The sequence below is a fragment of the Grampus griseus genome, assembly GCF_964374135.1.
Source record: "Grampus griseus genome assembly, chromosome: 11".
NCBI classification, from domain to species: domain Eukaryota; kingdom Metazoa; phylum Chordata; class Mammalia; order Artiodactyla; family Delphinidae; genus Grampus; species Grampus griseus.
In genome coordinates, this window is record NC_139005.1 from 2,351,363 (window position 1) to 2,370,727 (window position 19,365).

The 19,365-nt window shown below is 44.3% G+C and overlaps 1 long non-coding RNA gene across 2 annotated transcripts in view; it reads right to left on the reverse strand.

Moving 5' to 3' along the window:
* Positions 1-19,365, reverse strand: part of LOC309829963 — a 114,717-nt gene that overhangs the window by 18,080 nt on the left and 77,272 nt on the right. The window lies entirely within an intron of this gene.

Sequence of the window (19,365 nt, forward strand, 5' to 3'; positions counted from 1 at the left end):
ATACAATGGAATACTATTCAGCCATAACAAGGAATAAAGTATTATGGAACAATGAAAAATATATATCTAGTCTCTGTCCCTGGTTCCTGGCACACAGCTCCTAAAACCCTTGGAATTTTCTAATAGGAGAGTCTTTTGTTATGCATAACAAGCCCCTTTCAACCACACCTGAGTTTATGCTAATGAGTTGACTCTTGGTGGGCCCCTAGAAGGCTTCAGGTTGGGAGCTGGTTGCAAGAAAGACCAATCCATGATTAGAAAGTTGGACCTTTCAGCTCCATCCCCAACATCCAGAGAGGGAAGAGGGGCAGGAGATTGAGTTCAATCACCAATGGCTATAGATTTAATCAACCATGTAATGAAACTCCATAAAACCCCCTAAATAACGGGGCTTAGAGAGCTTCTGGGTTGGTGAACACATCAAAGTGCTGGGAGGGTGGTGTGCCCTGAGAAGCCTTCAGGCTCTGGGCCTCCCCTCACCATGCTTGGCCCCATGCACCTCTTCCGTTGCCTGGTCCTGAGCTGGAGCCTTTATAATAAACTGGTTACTCTAAGTGAAGTGCTTTCCTCAGTTCTGTGAGTCGGAGTCATTCTAGCGAATTATCAAACTTAAGGGGGGAGTGGTCATGGGAACCCCTGAATTTGTAGTTTCCTGGGCAGAAATGTGGGTAGCCTGAGCACCCCATTTGCAGTTGGTGTCTGAAGTGGGAGCAGTCTTGTGGGACTGAGCCCTTAATCTGTGGGGTCTGGGGCTAACTCCAGGAGTTAGCGGAAAAACTGAATTGAATTGTAGGGCACCCAGCTGGTGGCAAAGAATTGGCTGGTGTCAGGAAGAAAGAACTCAGAAGTACTGACACAGGCTACAACATGGATGAACCCTGAAGCCATTATGCTAAGTGAAAGAATCCAGACACAAAAGGTCACATATTGTATGATTCCATTAATATTAAATGTCCAGAATGGGCCAGTTTCTAGAGACAGAAAGCAGATAGTGGTCCGTGGGGACGTGGAGGAGGGGGGGAGTGACGGTTAGTGAATACGGGTTTCTGTTTGGAGTGATGAAAAGGTTTGGGCGTGAGATGGTGGGGATGATTGTACAACTTTGTGACTATACTGAAACCACTGAATTGTACACTTTAAAAACAAATTAGTAAATAAACCTTTGATTTAAAAAGCAAAAGAAAGGCATGTAACCCAGCTACACAGGAGAAGCTATCACACTGGCGTCCCCTGCACAAAACAATGCGCTGTGAGGAGCTATAATGACAGGCAGGAGAGATGACAGCTTCCGGTCAACTGGAAGTGACTTCAGAATAGCTGATTCCATAACGGTGGCTGTTTTCAGGCTATTGCTTTTGCTTAGCCTAATACAGAAACCAAGTATTTCTATCTTAACCACATAGCCAAATCCTTCCTTGCTGACTCTTAACATTTATTTTCTTATCTTATATCGCTGGTCACAAGAAATCATTTGTTATCTTTGACTAAAAAAAAAAAAAAAGAAGAAGAAGAGATATCAAAAGACTAAGGTTGCTGTATTAGCCTGTGTTCTTCCTGGAAAGCAAGGATTGCGACCAAGGCTTGAGTAAAAGCATTGGAGCTGGTGGGGGCTGGTGGGCAGTAATCGCATGGAACTGGAGAAAGGAGGGAAAACCGGTACAAAGGTGTGTTTTCATAAGGGTTGTTGTAGGAAACTGAGTCTCCGTCTCTTTAGGACTTTCTGAGGAGCCATGTTGAATGGCCTCAGAATTATCCACCCTAGATCGGGAAGGACTGGTTCTTGATCCCATTGGCCAAGGTTCTCCCCACAGGAAACTGACTCCCCTGCACTTCTGGGTTGTGAGTGCGTGAGTGCTGAGTGGATTCTGCAGGTATCCCTCACCTCAGTCTCTGAGTTCTGGGGCAGAATACAAGAACTGCACCCAAGAAAAGTTGGTGGTTTCTCCATGGGACTTACACCATTGGCTCCCCTAGGTCTCAGGACTTCAGATTTGGACTGGAGCTGCATCACCAGCTCTCCATGGCCTCCATCTTGCTGACAGCAGATTGTGAGACTTCTCAGCCTGACACTGCATTAGAGGACATTGGATGCATGTAAAATCATGCCTAACGTAGATGCTTAACCTGACATTAAGAGAGTCATAATGAGCTGTGCAGCTACCGAGAGATCATAGGAGCCCCTTCCTTGGTCTCCTAGACTGTTCCTCTGGGGACAGCTAAGTATCATGTTGTGAGGACACTCAAGCAGCCCTACAGAGAAAACCTAAGAAGATCTGAGGCTTCCTGCCAACAGCCAGTACCAATTTTCTGAGAAGGTGTAGCTACAGAGAAGGTGTAGTCTAGGAAATAAGCCCTCACCAAACACTGTGAAAAATAAGTTTATGTAGTCCGTGAGAAAAAAAGTTGGGAGGCTGGAGCAAAAGGTAGACAATTAATAATTTTTAAAAAATTATAACACCTTAACTTCACACAGTGTTAATGTCAAATACATTTCAATTTAAAAATGCATACAAAGGGACTTCCCTGGTGGCACAGTGGTTAAGAATCCGCCTGCCAATGCAGGGGACACGGGTTCGATCCCTGGTCCAGGAGGGTCCCACATGCCGTGGAGCAACTAAGCCCGTGTGCCACAACTACTGAGCCTGTGCTCTAGAGCCCAGGAGCCACAACTACTGAGCCCTCGTGCCACAACTACTGAAGCCCACACACCTAGAGCCCATGCTCCGCAACAAGAGAAGCCACCGCAATGAGAAGCTCGCGCACCACAACGAAGAGTAGCCCCTGCTCGCCGCAACTAGAGAAGGCCCGCGCACAGCAACGAAGACCCAACGCAGCCAAAAATGAATAAATAAAATTTTTTTAAATGTGTGAAAAAAAATATAGGCAATGAAAGTTAAGAGATCAATACAAGATGGAATTGTTTCAGGCTGAAGAAGTAGGGAATCATGAAAGAGGCAAAGCTTAGACTTGTAATATTAACATAGCTCCATATAATATCTGGTTTCATTATTGTATTTACTTAAATACATTTTGTTTATATACTGCTTACAATTTAAGTAATTCTCACTTTCCTTATCTTAGCAGGAAACTTAAAAACATGTAAACATAAAAGAAAATAAGACTGGGGAAAGATAGTCTTTTCAACAAATGGTGCTGGGAAAACTAGACATTCACATGCATGAAGTTGGATCCTTACTTCACACCATACACAAAAACTAACTTGAAATGGATGAAAGACCTAAACATATGTACTAAAACTATAATGCTCTTAGAAGAAAACACAGGGAAATTTTTCATGACATTGGATTCAGCAATGATTTGGCACCTGACAACAAAAGTACAGGCGAGAAAAGAAAAAGTAAATAAATTGGACTTGATCAAAATTCAAAACATTTGTGCATCCAAGAATACTACCAAGAGAGTGAAAAGACAGCTTATAGAATGGGGGAAAATATTTGCAAATCATATATCAGATAAGGAATTAGTATCCAGAATGTACAAAGAATTCCTACATTTCAATAACCAAAAAAAACACACTACTCAATACAAAACTGGGCAAAAGACTTGCATAGACATCTCTTCAAAGCAGATATTCAGATGGGCAATAAGCACATAAAAAGATGCTCAACATCACCAGTCATTAGGAAAAAGCAAATCACGACCACAATGAGATACCATTTCACATCCATTAGAATGGCTATTATACATATTTTTTTTAAAAAACGCAAGTGACAAATGTTGGTAAGGATGTGGAGAAATTGAAACCCTAGTGCACTGCTGATGGGAATGTAAAATAGTGCATCCACTATGGAAAACAGTTTGACAGTTCCTCAAAAGCTAAACATAGTATTACCGTATGATCTAGCAATTCCGCTTCTGGGTATATACCCAAAGGAATTGAAAGCAGGAACTGAGATATTTTACACCCATGTCCATAGAAGAATCATTCACCACAGTCAAAAGGTAGACACAACCACAAGTTCCAAGGATGAATGGATAAAAAAAAAGTGGTCCATCCACGCACTGGAATATTATTCAGTCCTAAAAAGGAAGGAAATTCTGACGCACGCTACAACGTGGATGCACCTTGAAGACATTATACTATGTGACCTAAGACAGACACAAAAGAACAAATACCGTATGATTCTGCTTATAGGAGGTACCTAGAATAGGCACATTCATAGGGACAGAAAGCAGATCCAAGGTTACCAAGGTCTGGGGCGGGAGGTGTGTGGTTACTGTTTAGTGGGTACAGAGTTTCTGCACGGGGTCACAAACAAGTTTCGGAAACAGATATTGGTGATGGTTGCACAACACTGTGATGGTTGCACAACATTACCACTGAATTACACATTAAAAATGGTTAAAATGGTCAATTTTATATTACGTGTATTTTACCACAATAAAAAAAAAGTGCCAAAAGGAAGGAAGGAAGAGAGGGAGGGAGGGAGGGAGGGAGGAAGGAACAGAATGACGTCGAAAGTTCTTCAAAGGGACCCCTTCAGCAACATCCAGGGCAAACTGGTAACGTCTTAAATTAATAAAACAATTTTTAGGGGCCTCTGGAATAGGCAATAAGGCAAACTGGATGAGCAGGACAGGTGACTGTCACCTATGTGTCAAGTGGGGCATCTATAGCTGCCGTGCCTGGTAGTGACAACGCTTTGAGAAAAGCAGCTTCAGGTTGGGCGGTTGGCTAGGGTCACTCTGAAATCGAACCCCTTCGAGGTGGAGCTTTCCTCGTGGCCTCTCTGTTTGGATGCTCTTTTGTTGCAATGAGCCAAGACCAAGGCCAGATCCCCGCCTGGCAGCCAGGATTCAGGAGTGTCTCTTCAGCTTCTGCCACCCGCTGCGATTGATCCTGCTGTGCTATCTTTGCTTTTAAAACGTCAGTCTTTGAGCCCTTCTAGGCACTTTTTGCCAGAGGTGCTGAATGGGCTTCAGAACCGTTGTTCTTGCTCTTCCTGTTTCGCACCTGCTGTTGTGACTGCCCTCCGAGAGTCACAGCAAATGGGCCTTCCTTGCAGTTTCCTTTGACCGGGGCATACGACCTGCTCCAGCTGGTGTGCGGCCAGGAATCCAGGCGTTCTCTCCACGCTCTTCCGCATTCTGCCTTCAGACTCTCTTTGTTGGACACAAGAAGTGTCTGTCCTCACAGCCACCGTGGTGGGCATTCCTGCATGTGGCACTATTTCCCCTGAGAACTTCCTGCTCGCTCTCTTCCGTGATCCTTCAAGGCTTTGTCTTTCGTATCCTGTGGGGGGATTTAGCTCTCTCTTTCAAAGGCTTACACTGGGCAGCATCAGATCTATGACTATTTTCAGAGAACTGTGTACATGGGAAAAAGTCTGAGAAACGTTCTCTTAAATGCTCTCTTGATGAAATTTAATTTTGACATTTTGCCAATTGTGGTAAAATACACCAAACATAAAATTTACCATCTTAAGCATTGTTTTTGTTTTTGTTTTTTTGTTTTTGCGGTATGCGGGCCTCTCACTGTTGTGGCCTCTCCCGTTGCAGAGCACAGGCTCCGGATGCGTAGGCTCAGCGGCCATGGCTTATGGGCCCAGCCGCTCCGTGGCATGTGGGATCTTCCCAGACCGGGGCACGAACCCGTCCCCTGCATCGGCAGGTGGACTCTCAACCACTGCGCCACCAGGGAAGCCCCATCTTAAGCATTTTTAAGTGTGCAGTTCAGTAGTGTTGAGTATATTCACATTTTTGTGCAACCAACCCCCAGAACCCTTTTCGTCTTGTAAAACTGAAACTCTGTCCCAATTAAACAGAAACTCCTCTTCCCCCTCCTCCACCCAGCCCCTGGTACCACCACTCTAACTTTCAGTCTCTGTGAATCTGACTAGTCTGTGCCTCATATAAGTGGAATCGTGCAATATTTGTCTTTTGGTGTCTGGCTTATTTCATTTAGCATAACGCTTTCGAGGTTCATCCACGTTGTAGCATGTGTAAGAATCTCCTTCCTTTTTAAGGCTGAATAATATTCCATTGTGCATATACACCACATTTTGCTTATCTATTCATCCGTTGATGGATTTTGGGTTGTTTCCACCTTTTGGCTGTCATGAACAACGCTGCTATGAACACGGTTGTATAAATCCTTTTCATTGCTTTTGGGTATATACCCAGAAGCAGGATTGCTGGATCATATGGTAATTCTATTTTTAATTTTTTTTAGGAACTGCTATACTGTTACATAAAAGTTTTAGAGGATAACAAAGTCACCCAGAAGTGATCAATGGAGGAGACTGGATTAAAGTAATGCAAGATGATATCTTTGGCATCTTTAAAATTCATCATCAATATTTTCTTTGTCCTTGGCTTTTCCTTAGACCCGTCTCTTGCCTTTCATTTTAGCCTACGGAGTGAAGATGGTACAGTTCTCTGAGTACCCGAGGCCTCTGGTAACAGTCTCAGTTTGTTGGAGAGTGCCTTTGGGATCCACAGCAGAGGAGGAAGGAGGAGTGAGTAGAAGGAGGAGTTGAGCTGCCATGCAGGCGTGATGGCCGGTGTGACGGCAGCCTCACCCAGCCCCACAGGGAGCTCAGGCTCCAGAATGGCTCATCATGTAATCCCGTGTTGGGCTGAAACAGCGGAGTCTTTATCCCTCCTTGGTCACTGAATATGGGCTGCCTTGGGGAGGACACAATGTTGAGCTAGGGAACCCTTTGCAGCTGAGACGGATTCTGGAGCCAGCAGCTGTCAGCCACATTCCAGCAGCTGGGGCCACACGTCCATCCTTGAAGGGGAGTTGTGCAGCAGATCACCATGTCCACCACAGCAGTTTCTGGGAAAGACCACTGAGGAAAGCTTCAGAAGTACAGAAGGTCATGGTCCACAGGCACCAGCAGGAATGTGGCCATGCTACCATGTGATATCACTTATATGTGGAATCTAAAATATGACACAAATGAACTTATCTATAAAACAGACCCACAGACATAGAGAACAGACTTGTGCTTGCCAAGCAGGGAGTGAAGGGGTTGGAGGAGGGAAGGATTGGGAGTTTGGGATTAGCAGATGAAAACTATTATACATAGAATGGATAAAAAACAAGGTCTTACTGTATAGCACAGGGAACTATGTTCAATATCCTGTGATAAACCATAATGGAAAAGAATATGAAAAAGAATGAATATATATATGTATAACTGAATCACTCTGCTGTGCAGAAGAAATTAATGCAACATTGTAAATCAACTATGCTTCAATAAAAATACATTTTTGAAAATGTGGCCGTGTTAGTACAAAGCAGGTCATTCGCTGTGAGTAGGAGGGTCTGTGTGTGGTGGTGAAGAGCACAGACCACCTGGGTGGGAATCCTTGGTTCTGTCCTTCCCAGCTGGGTGACCTTGGTCAGGTTATTAACATCCCTGTGCTTTAGTTTCCTCCTGTGACGAGGGGTCATACTAGAATCTGTCTCATATAAGCGCTTACCATCGTGTCACACCCATAACAAGCACCGTATGTGTAACTGTTTTCACAGATATACGGAGTTTCATGAAAGCTCTGAAAGAAGATAGGGGCTTTAGAACCTATAGAATCTGCGGTAAACTGGAAGGAAGGTGAGGATTCAGAGAGCTAGGTGCAAAGTGAGCAATGAAAATGAACAAGGCAGGGACTTCCCTGGTGGTGCAGTGGTTAAGAATCTGCCTGCCACTGCAGGGGACACAGGTTCGAGCCGTGGTCCGGGAAGATCCCACATGCCGTGGAGCAACTAAGCCCGAGAGCCACAACTACTGAGCCTGCGCTCTAGAGCCCGCCAGCCACAACTACTAAAGCCTACGTGCCACAACTACTGAAGCCCGTGCGCCTAGAGCCCGTGCTCTGCAACCAGAGGCCACCACAATGAGAAGCCTGTGCACTGCAATGAAGAGTAACCCCTGCTCACCACAACTAGAGAAAGCCCGCGCGCAGCAACAAAGACCCAATGCAGCCAAAAATTAATTAATTAATTTTAAAAAATGAACAAGGCAGCACAGCACTAATGAGAAATGAGACACACAGAGAAAATAACAAAAATGCCTGGGAAAAGACTGTCCAAGTGAACCTGAAAATCAAAGGGCAACAAATTAAACAATTTGAAAACAAAAACACGACAGGGAGTTGGTTCTCTGAATATTTAAAGGATGTTACTTGTAGCAAAATTGTGACTCCCACTCCCTTTCCTCTTTCCAGTCGCCCCAATACTTTTCATCTTCCTCCTCAACACTCAACCCCTAGTGACCCATCCCAGGAACTGCCCCTGTAGGCACATCTACTACAAGCACAAATGTAGCAGGACGTGGATGCTGCCATGAAGCAGGTTAAGAAGATGACACAAGACCGATACACAATGTGTATAAAAGTCAAAATATTTCAAGCTAGAACATAAAGCAAAACAAAAGAAAAAAAAATGAGAGCGCCTTCATACACCTGACTGACAAATGATCTTTCATTTTTCTGACTTGAGTGGAGTCCTGCACCACCCCATGCACGTGAGTTGGACCTCTCCCCCAGACGTCTTACTCCTGCTTCGCCCAGGATCGTAGGAGTCTGCAGAGCTAAGTCCACCCAAACCTGCGAGAAGGGCCTCCTCTGGCTGGGCTAAGTGTGGTCTGAGTTCTGGTGTGTGTGTGTTCGGCATTGTATTGGATACTGGATTTCCCCCCGACTTCCCAGCACATCTTAGAAAAGCGGCTAAGCCCCTGAGAAAACTCCAGACGAAAGGAGAGAGCATGCAGGGATCCCCACGCTCAGAGCCCCCCTTTAGCCACCGCGCCAACAACAGAGCATTACTCTCCTCCCTCAGTCAGCAGGACGCATTGTTCTCGGGCTGCAACACGAGTGGGATAAACAGCAGCTGTGAGGCCCCTGCCCCTCTGCCTCGGAGGCCCAGCTGCGGAATGTGAGAAGCCCCGCCTCGGTACAGCCGGTTCTGACAGCTCTCCAAAGACAGAGTTCATGGAGATGGGGACATCAGACCACTCGTTACACACAAAATATCACCTGCAAGGAAGCAGGAGGAGGAGGCTGAGAAGTCACAGTAGCCGTTAGCACTAATATCTTCCTATATTCTGCATGTGCAATAACTAGAGAAACAACATAGTTTTGCCTAATTTATGTAAATATATTGCATCTGCCAAGCCTTATGTAACCTCTGAGTCAATTTTCAAGTTTTTCTTAACTTTTATGGTGCTTTCCTGCACCGCCATCCCTCGGATTCTTTAGATATGCAGTGAATTTGCACTTTCCAGGGTAGGTATGTTCTCTGAAGTCGCTGCAGGTTAGGGCCCTGCACGTCTCTGGCCACATTTTCGTTGACTGAAGTCATTACCACTGAACTTAGGGCCCACAGCCCATAACTTGCGCTCACCGGGAGCGCTGGTTTCTCTGTGAGGCACAGCGCAGGCTTCTGCACTTAAGACCACGAGGCAGCACTTCAGCACTGTGCCCGGAGGCCATTGTCTACAGCAAAAACGCCAACAAAAAACACAGAACTGCAAAAATGTGGCACAGCGTGGACCTCTTGTTTAAGAGTGAATAAGACACTTGTTTCCAAAAGGAGCAGAACCAAGAAGGAGATCATTGCTTCCACCCACCAGAGCTGGGAACACGCGGGCGCTTGGACAGCTCTGCGCGTGTCTGCATGTCCTCAGAAGCCCTGCCAGCTCCGACTCTGGGGTTACAAATACATTTTAGCAAGTAGGCAAATTCACAAATACAGAATCCTGTAACTGTACAAAGTAGAGAATGCGAATGTTTTGTGGGTGAAATCTTGCATTAACCAGAAATCAAGAAAACGTGGTTCTTCAGCTTTCAGAACGTGGAGAATTCTATTCCAAGTACACTTTGGGATGCACTAGCCTTCGTGCATAGAAGTGACAGTGCCACGTTCCCTAACTCCATCGTCATTGGGCCACGTATTGGGAGATGGTTTTCTGTTATTGGCCATGTACTAGCTCGAAGCCAGCGTTTCTCAAAGCATGGCCCTGGATGGAACTGTTAGAAATGCAAATTCTCTAGCAGATGCAAACTATTACATATAGAATGGGTAAACAACAAGGTCCCATTCTATAGCACAGGGAACTGTATTCAATATCCTGTGATAAACCATAATGGAAGAGAATATGAAAAAGAACGTGTGTGTGTGTGTATATATATATGTACAACTGAGTCACTGTGCTGTACACCTGAAACTGACACAACATTGTAAGTCAACTACACTTCAATTTAAAAAAATAAAAGAAATGTAAATTCTCGGGCCCTACTCAGATCTACAGGATCAGAATCTCTGGTGATGGATCCAGCAATCTGGGTTTTAAAAAGCCCTCTGGGAGATTGTGCTGTGCCCGCAAGTTTGACGACACTGCTCTAAGCCATGCAACTCAGCTGGTCCCCCTGGTGGCTACTTGCCTGTGGTGGGCCTGCTTCACTGTCCTTCCCTGTGGAAGGAGCCAGGGCTTCAAAGTCAGAATTGGGGTCAAATCCCACTTCTGCCTTTTGTAACGGGGAGACCTTAAATGACTGAGATACTCTGACCTCACGGTTTCCTCATCTGTGAAAATGTGGAGATTAAAAGAAATAGTAGACGAGAGGCCCTCAGGAAATGTTAGCATTCTTTTATTTCCCTCCCTTTCATTATTCATTCCTGAATGAAACATGATGGGTGATGGAAAAAACCCCAGAGAGACAGTGTTCTTTCTTTAGAATAGAACAGAGCTTGGGGTTTATCTCAGAGAAAACAATTACTATTTTCATCACTCTCTCCCTCCCCTTCCATTCCCCCCACCTTCTCTCTCTCTCTCTCTCTCTCTCTCTCTCTCTTTGTAAGGAAAGCTGAGACTCTGCTCTCATTGTAGCTAGAGGGGGGAAAACACACTGATGTCCTTTAAAGAGAACTCAGACTGTTTCACTGAGCTCCTTTACCTTCATCAACAGTCAAAAAGTAAGTCCCTGGACTCCTTACGTTCCTATTTCCCTTCTGTCTTCTGCCTCTGCCCAGCAACTTCTCATTCTGCTCTCCTTTAGCCTAAGGCATTAGGAATTCCTTGCAGTTGGCTTGCGAGGATCCTTGAGGGCTTTATTTGAAAAATGGGTCAGTACAGTCTACTGCCAGCGCCTCCCCCACCACCAATCCCCCAGACGGAGCTGAGGGAGAATCCAGGTTGCAACTTGCCAGCCCTTAGCCTGAGCCACACCATCACTAAAATCAAATAGAGCCCAGCAAGGTGCTGTGTTCATAGAATGTAATGCTGTGTATTGGAAATTGCCTTTTTTGGTTCCTCCTAGGACTGCAGTTGATCTTCTTTGGCTGCCTGCAGTGACACTACCTTCCTGTAGACCTGCTACTGCTGCCAGCGTATAAAATAGTTTGCCACAGTCTTGATTCCTTGCCCCCGAGCGTTGGTAACGCATTATGCTCGGTTAGCACTCAGCAGGCTAACCCACATTTACAGTGAGGAAGAGAGGGTTGCAGTCTTGGAATTTTACTGGTAAAAACCAACAGGAATTTAATGGTAAAAACCAACTGCCTGTTCTGAGCCAGGGAAATTCCTTAATACAGGTTTCGAGATATCTCACCAGCCTTCCTCACCTTAATTTTTTTATGCTTCAACTCAGACTCTGCTTCAGCTGGACACACCTATTACCATCTCCTTCCCCATGCAATTTCCTTCTCTAGGAAACAGAGCTGGAGGAAGCTGAGACCCAGAAAAGAGAGGTGATTGACCCAGATCACATTTGGGTCCAGGGATCCTTCTCTAGCATCACATCTCTCTTTCCGACTCCTAAGCCATTATCTCAGGCCTTCCCTATAATTCCAAACCTTGCTTTCTCCTTTCTACCAAAAGCCTGCCCTCAAACCTGTCAAATGTCTCCTGAAAATTCATCTTCTTTGAGAAATCAGACCTTTCTGATCCTCACCTGACTCAGATCACCCCATTTACTACGAGATCCTCTTTCTCTTTCAAGCAAAGAATTATAGACCATAGGACCATAGCCATTTCTGGCTTAGAGGATTATCCCAATGTTTATAGATAAGGACCCCAACTAGCTAAGTCATTTGTCTGAGGTCCCTAAACTGGTTAAGGAACAAAGCCATGTCCAGAACTCAAGTCTTTGAGTCCGTAGTTCAACATTTTCTGTTTTTACTGCATGGAAGTCTCTATCTGTGCTTCTTCTCTCAATCAATATTATGTCTTTACATGAGGTCCCATCTTCTAATATCCTTTGTCACCATTACCATTATCATAATGTCAATCAACAGCACGACTCAGAAGCTCCCCAGAGCACCCTGCATGGTGCCAGTGCGTACGCTGTAACCATTACCGATGGCCCAGCCCCTTAACTCTTTTTCCTTATATCCCAAATGATTCCAGCTTTATCACCCAATGAGTGTCCATCACCCTCAAAACTCAAGGAGACCAGAGTTGGTACAATGAAAGACACACTGCTACTGATGCAGGAAATCCACTCCTTTATTTGAAACACCAAATATCAAAATACAACTTGCTGAACTGAAAGAGCCTGATAGATGGCGCTCATATGGGACATAATATCATGGAAGTTGACCCAAGTCTTGTCTAGTAGGACTCACAGGACCTGATACCAACTAGAGTGAAGGTGCTGGATTTCAGAAGAGCCTGTTATACCCTGGCTACAATGTACTGGCAGCAAGGAACTCCTGACTCAAGCTGGGCCAATCCGACTCTCTAATGGCAGTTTAGAACTGAGATCTAACACTCTGGTGTGTGTCCTGTGGAGGCTAGAATTGTGCAGTGATGTAAACCTAGGGTCCAGATGGCCATGCCTGATGAAGCTGTGAAAGAGAGAATGAAGCAGAATCTCAGAGAAGCAGAGGTTAAGACACTCAAAGAAACAGACAGTGATCTTGGGTCCTGGTTCCAGCTCTTTGTGGTCTGTAGGAAACCCAATAAATCCACTCAGCCCTCTCTACTCCCCTTTCTTCCGTTTTTTCCCTTTGGCCTGAACGAGTTGAGTGGGTTTCCTTTGCGACCAGGAAGTCTTAAGTAAGACCCTCCCCTTCTTCCCAGAGCTGAAAGGTGAATGGGGCAGCTGCCCCTGGCTGGGAGGTCGGGGAGAGGCTTGCCAAGGACTGGAAGGCAGTGATTGTTTCCCTCTCCGTAGGTGGTAGTGCTGGTCAGGCTGTGGTTTTCTGTGCATCAGAGCTCTCAAGCACGGGTGTTTCCCTTGGGCCCACCCCCATCCAGGTAAACACAGCAGCTGCTGCCAGCCTTCGGCACTCCCACAATTTAACTGCCTCTCATGCACTTCTTTCTGAAGCACCTGGAGGACACTTTTGTTTGGTTGCGGACAGAAACAAGCTCAAAGCCTTATTAAAGTGAATCCAACTGGTCTTGGCTTTTTGCCTCTAATCTCTGTTGGGAAGTAGAGATTCTCCAACTTTAGTCACCAGCACTGCTTTTAGGATTTCTGACATTTCCACATACCCCCTGTAATATAATTTTCTTACTATTTAAAAAATATGTATTTTTAAAATTTTGTTTCTCCTAACCTATAATATTCACTAATGAAACCATAGGCTTTAATGCATATTATATTTTTTCTAACAAATATTAAAATGAAAAACTATTACCAAAAAAAAAAAAAACATATTTTTTACCACCTAAGATCACTGTGTGTGCACCACCTCAGGGAACACTAGTATAATGTGGGTTTTGGAGTCAGGCCTGGTTAAGCACTGCCGCTTACTACCTGCATGACCTTGGACAAGTCACTTAATCTCTCTAAACTTCAATTTTGTCACATGAAGTGTCTTCCTCGGGATTTTGGTGAGGATTAAATGGGAGAACGTTACATATAGCGTATTTCATCTGTGTAGCACAATGCCTAGCACACAGGACATACGCGGTGGATGTTAACTACCATTGCTGTTGGTACTGTACCCTCTACTCCTTCGCTTTGCTCACTCCTATTTCCTTTCTCCTCTTCTCAGCTGAGGTTTGAAACAGGCACCAGCATGAAATGGGTTTGCTTACCGAAGTGTGTGGAATTTATACAGATCCCTCAGTGGCCAGGGTAGGAAGCTAAGCGCGCAGCCTCTGCTTGGTCCAGATCTGTGGTATCTAATGATGTGACTCACTGCTCTGTCTGCAGCAGTGGCTGAGACAATGACATTGTTTCCATAAAATCTAGTTCCTAAGGTGTTCAAAGCCCCACGGGCATTGTCTAACTCATCCCTACTGAGGGTGGACCAGCGTTATCTTCCTCGTTTTTCAGGTGGGGGAATCAAGACCCTAACAGGCCTGGTCTGGTTATCAGCAACTCTGTGACAGAGCCGCACAAAAGCGCCCAGGCCCCCCGGTTCAGAGGCCACAATACTGCCTTAGCACACCACGTCCCACGTGACGTGAAATGTCATGCGAGTCTTCCAGAAGCGAGCAGTTAGAGTGTTCCGGCTCAAATAAAATGGGAACAACGCGGGATTAAACACAGTTAAGACCGGCTTCTTTTCTGCAGCACTTCAACCTTTCACATGCCAATGTGCACTAGGATTCACCAACAGAAAGACAGAGAATACTTTTGCAGATGTGACCACAGCCCTATCTACTTAGCAATTCTTAAGATAGCTTTCCTCAGAGCACTAGTTTAGAAGCAGGCCCTGAGTTGAGGATACTGGTAGGAATTCTACTCATCTGATTCCTTTCCATTATAAATTCAAGCTGCTCCTGGAATGCTGAAAAATAACCATGTCTGAAGTTATTCCACTCCCGCATCCCTCTGGTCCCACCCTGGAGACTAACATCTCATTCCTGTAGCACAAGTCATTACACACCCGGGGAGCTGATTCCCTCCACGGCTTGCCTTGGTCACACACTTGCTAATGTGCAATATTTCAGCTCTTTATCTGGTCCTTTTTAAAATTAAAAAGGGGACTTCCCTGGTGGTGTAGTGGTTAAGAATCCGCCTGCCAATGCAGGGGACATGGGTTCGAGCCCTGGTTCAGGAAGATTCCACGTACCGCGGAGCAACTAAGCCCGTGTGCCACAACTACTGAGCCTGTGCTCTAGACCCCGTGAGCCACAACTACTGAAGCCCGCGCGCCTAGAGCCCGTGCTCCGCAACAAGAGAAGCCACCACAATGAGAAGTCCGCGCACAGCAACCAAGAGTAGCCCCCGCTCGCCGCAGCTAGAGAAAGCCTGCGTGCAACGAAAACCCAATGCAGCCCCAAAATTAATTAACTTAAATTAATTTTTTTTAAAAAGACCACAGCACTCCTAGAAACAGAAGTGAAGTATCCTGTCTCCTGGCTCAAGGCCGGTTTTCACTGCTGAGGTGATCCCTTGGCTTAAATGTGCAGGTTAGGCATATGACTGAGCGCTTTGAATTATCCGGACTCTGTGTTTCTCATTTGGATGTTTAGCATGAAATACTGTGTGGGGAGGGAAGGAAGAGACAGTCGTGGAAACATCTGCTTTAGAAATATAAAGTGGACCCAAAAATATATCTCCACAGGGGAACCCCCTTGTTACACTGACGAGGAATTTGAGAACCAATCCCGGGTAGAAAGTCACCTTGGCTATGTCAGGCTCTTCCTTAGTTTAGTGGTCATGCTAAGGATAGATGAGCAGCATTTCCACCCCTGAAGCTGGGGCTCCCTTGCTGCAGGAGAAGTGGGGCACAGTCAACAGGCAGAGCCTGAAGAGGAGGTCATGTGACAGAGGATTCATGCTCTACGCACTTCTGTTTTCTGAAGAGGTTTGAGACAGCTTGAAAAAGGACATGCACTCCATGAAGTATCAGGATGGTTGAAAGTAAGAGGAAGCAAAGCAGAAAGCCCACCATACGTACTGAGGATACATTTGTCCCTGAGCTTTCTGGCAACCACAACAGAAAGGGAAACATGTTATAAAGAAAGGTGGATGCCTACCAATTATCCACAATAGAAAAAGATTTTCCTGGAACTAAATTCTTTAAAAAAATTTTTTCGCCTAAGACCTTATTTTAGGGGCTACTGTGCAATATAATGGACAATGTCCTGGACAGTGGCTTTACAATAAATGCAGACATTTTCAATCCAGCTTGTTTCCTGTAAGCAAGCTACAGCATCAGACTGGTCTCTGCTGAAGAGCAAGATACTTACTACTTCTAGGCCTCAGTTTCCTCTCCTATAAAATGAAGGAATTGCCTTTTAGATCAGAGAAGAGGTAGGAAAACCTATCAAATTCATCTGCGCGTTTATTCAAAATACACGTTTTTTACATTTTCCCTACCACCTGCATATCAAATGCTTTGTGAAAAATCATTCCAGATGACTTAACAGTAATGAGGGTAACATAACATTCATGTACTCTCCACTTAAAATGAACAACTGTTAACATTTAGTCGTATGTTTTTTAGACCTTAAAAGTAAAAAGAAGGAATAAAACATTACAGATAAAGATGAAGTCCCTGTACCAGTTAGGATGGGCTAGGCTCTACTGCCGTAACAGACATAGAGTTCCATCATCTTAGGGGCTGAAAGCAGCAAAGGTCTGTTTCTTGATCACGCTTCATGTTCACTGTGGGGCATTTGGGGACTTTGCTGTGCGCTGTCCTCACTCCAGGACCCAGGCTGAAGAAGTAGCCTGAAACATCGCTAGTCACTACAGCAAAAGGAAAAAGGCACAGTAAATTGTGCATGTGGTTCTTTTTATTTTTTCTTTACATTTTTTAAATTGAAGTATAGTTGATTTACAATGTTGTGTTAGTTTCTGCTGTATGGCAAAGTGATTCAGTTTTATATATATATATATATATATATATATGTTTAATATTCTTTTCCATTATGGTTTATCACAGTAAATTGAATATAGTTCCCCATGCTTCTTAAATCTTCCACCCAGAAGTAACACCTCTACTCACATTCTTCTGGCTGAGGTAAGTCATAGGGCCATTCCTACCTGCTGAGAACGTGAGGAAGTACAGTCCTACCGCGCCTTTGAGAAAAGCCAGAATATTCGTGAACAGACCCGACGATGTCCCCTGTGCTTCTCTCCCCAGATAGAGTTTCCTTTCTGTTCAGAGCCAGCCACTACCATGAACTAGGTGCATATCTAGACCCTATTTTATATTTTTACTGCAAATCAGCATTTATAAATAATATATACCATCAATTTGTGTGTTTCACAAAACATTTGTTAATGATATCACACTTTTATGTTATCCTACAATTTTTTAAATGAACATTTTGTTTTCAGGATTTATTTATGCTGAGTCATATCGATCTGGCTCATTTATTTAATCTGCTGCATAGAATTCCATACCATCAATAGACTGTGACTTATTTATCCATCCCCTACAGATGAACAAACTGTTTCTAACTTTTTATAACTACTGGTAGTGTGTATTGTAAATATGTTTGGGAGTATCCCCTGGCAGTCTTTCTCTGCTGGGTTTAACAAGACAAATGTCAAAATGCAACCACTGTATGTAATGAATTAACTTCCCTCCTAAGCATCTAGAATAATAGCAGTATGCACGATCCTTGGGAGAGTTGAGAAAGTAGTCACTCAAATAATTGTCTGTGTACCATGGTTCATATGAAGAACCCATATGAGAATTTGCTGAGAGTATAACATAGAAGTAGATGGCAAGGTTTTAAAATATGGACATTTTCAACTTTTCTATGTATTGCCAGATTGTTCTCCAAAAATTGTAATTCCCATCAGATGTGAATGAGTTCTCTTTTTCTGACACCTTTACCAACACTTGTTATTTTTTTTTAATTTAAAGAAAATTTTACGGAAGTATAGTTGATTTACAATGTTGTGTTAATTTCTTCTGTACAGCAAAGTGACTCAGTTATACATATATTTTTTTTTTAATTTTTTTTTTTGGATGATGAGAAACAATGCCGTATTTTATTTTATTTTTTTTTGCGGTGCGGGCCTCTCACTGTTGTGGCCTCTCCCGTTGTGGAGCACAGGCTCCGGACGCGCAGGCTCAGCGGCCATGGCTCACGGGCCCAGCCGCTCCGCGGCATGTGGGATCCTCCCGGACCGGGGCACGAACCTGTGTCCCCTGCCTCGACAGGTGGACTCTCAACCACTGCGCCACCAGGGAAGCCCTACATATATATATTCTTTTTCATATTCTTTTCCATTATGGTTTATCACAGGATACTGATCATAGTTCCCTGTGTTATACAGTAGGACCTTGTTGTTTATCCATCCTATATATAATAGTTTGCATCTGCTAATCCCAAACCCCCAAACTTTCCCTCCCCCATCTCCCTCCCACTTGGTAACCACAAGTCTGTTCTCTAAGTCTGTGAGTCTGTTTCTCTTTCGTAGATAAGTTCATTTGTGTTGTATTATAGATTCCACATATACGTGATATCACATGGTATTTGTCTTTCTCTTTCTGACTTACCTCACTTAGTATGATAATCTCTAGGTCCATCCATGTTGCTGCAAATGGCATTATTTCATTCTTTTTTATGGCTGAGTAATATTCCATTGTATATATATACCTCATCTTCTTTATCCATTTATCTGTCAATGGACATTTAGGTTGTTTGTCTTGGCTACTGTAAATAGTGCCGCTATGTACATAGGGGTGTGCATATCTAGTTTTGTCTGGGTATATACCCAGGAGTGGGATGCTGGATCATATGTCAACACTTGCCATTGTCAGATATTCTACTGTGGCCAATCCCATGAGTGGGAAATAGCATCTCATTGTTTTAGGTCATGTGCCCCTGATTACCAGTGAAATGAGCATTTTTTTATAGTTAGCAGTTGCATTTCTTTTTCTGTGCAACACTGTTCAAATTCCTTGCCCATTTCTCTTCTGGGTTGTTTATGTTTTTCCTGTGGATTTGTAGTAGTTGTTATACATTTTGAATCTAATGATTTATCTGTTACTATGTGGCCATCTCCAGGCGATTCTGGTACCTCCTCCACCTACACATCACCTGCCACTAAAGTCATTACTTTTTTTTTTTTTTTTTTGGCTGTGTTGGGTTTTCGTTGCTGCACGCGGGCTTCCTCTAGTTGCGGTGAGCAGGGGCTACTCTTCGTTGCGGTGCACGGGCTTCTCATTGCACTGGCTTCTCTTGCTGCGGAGCACGGGCTCTAGGCACACAGGCTTCAGTAGTTGCAGCACACAGGTTCAGTAGTTGTGGTGTGCACGGGCTCAGTAGTTGTGGCACACGGGCTTAGTTGCTCTGAGGCATGTGGGATCTTCCTGGACCAGAGATCGAACCCGTGTCACCTGCATTGGCAGGCGGATTCTTAACCACTGCGCCACCAGGGAAGTTCCTCTTTTTTTTTTTTTTAAAGTCATTTTAATCTCTAACATTTTATGTATCCATATCATGACTTGATACAGATACATGTATTCAC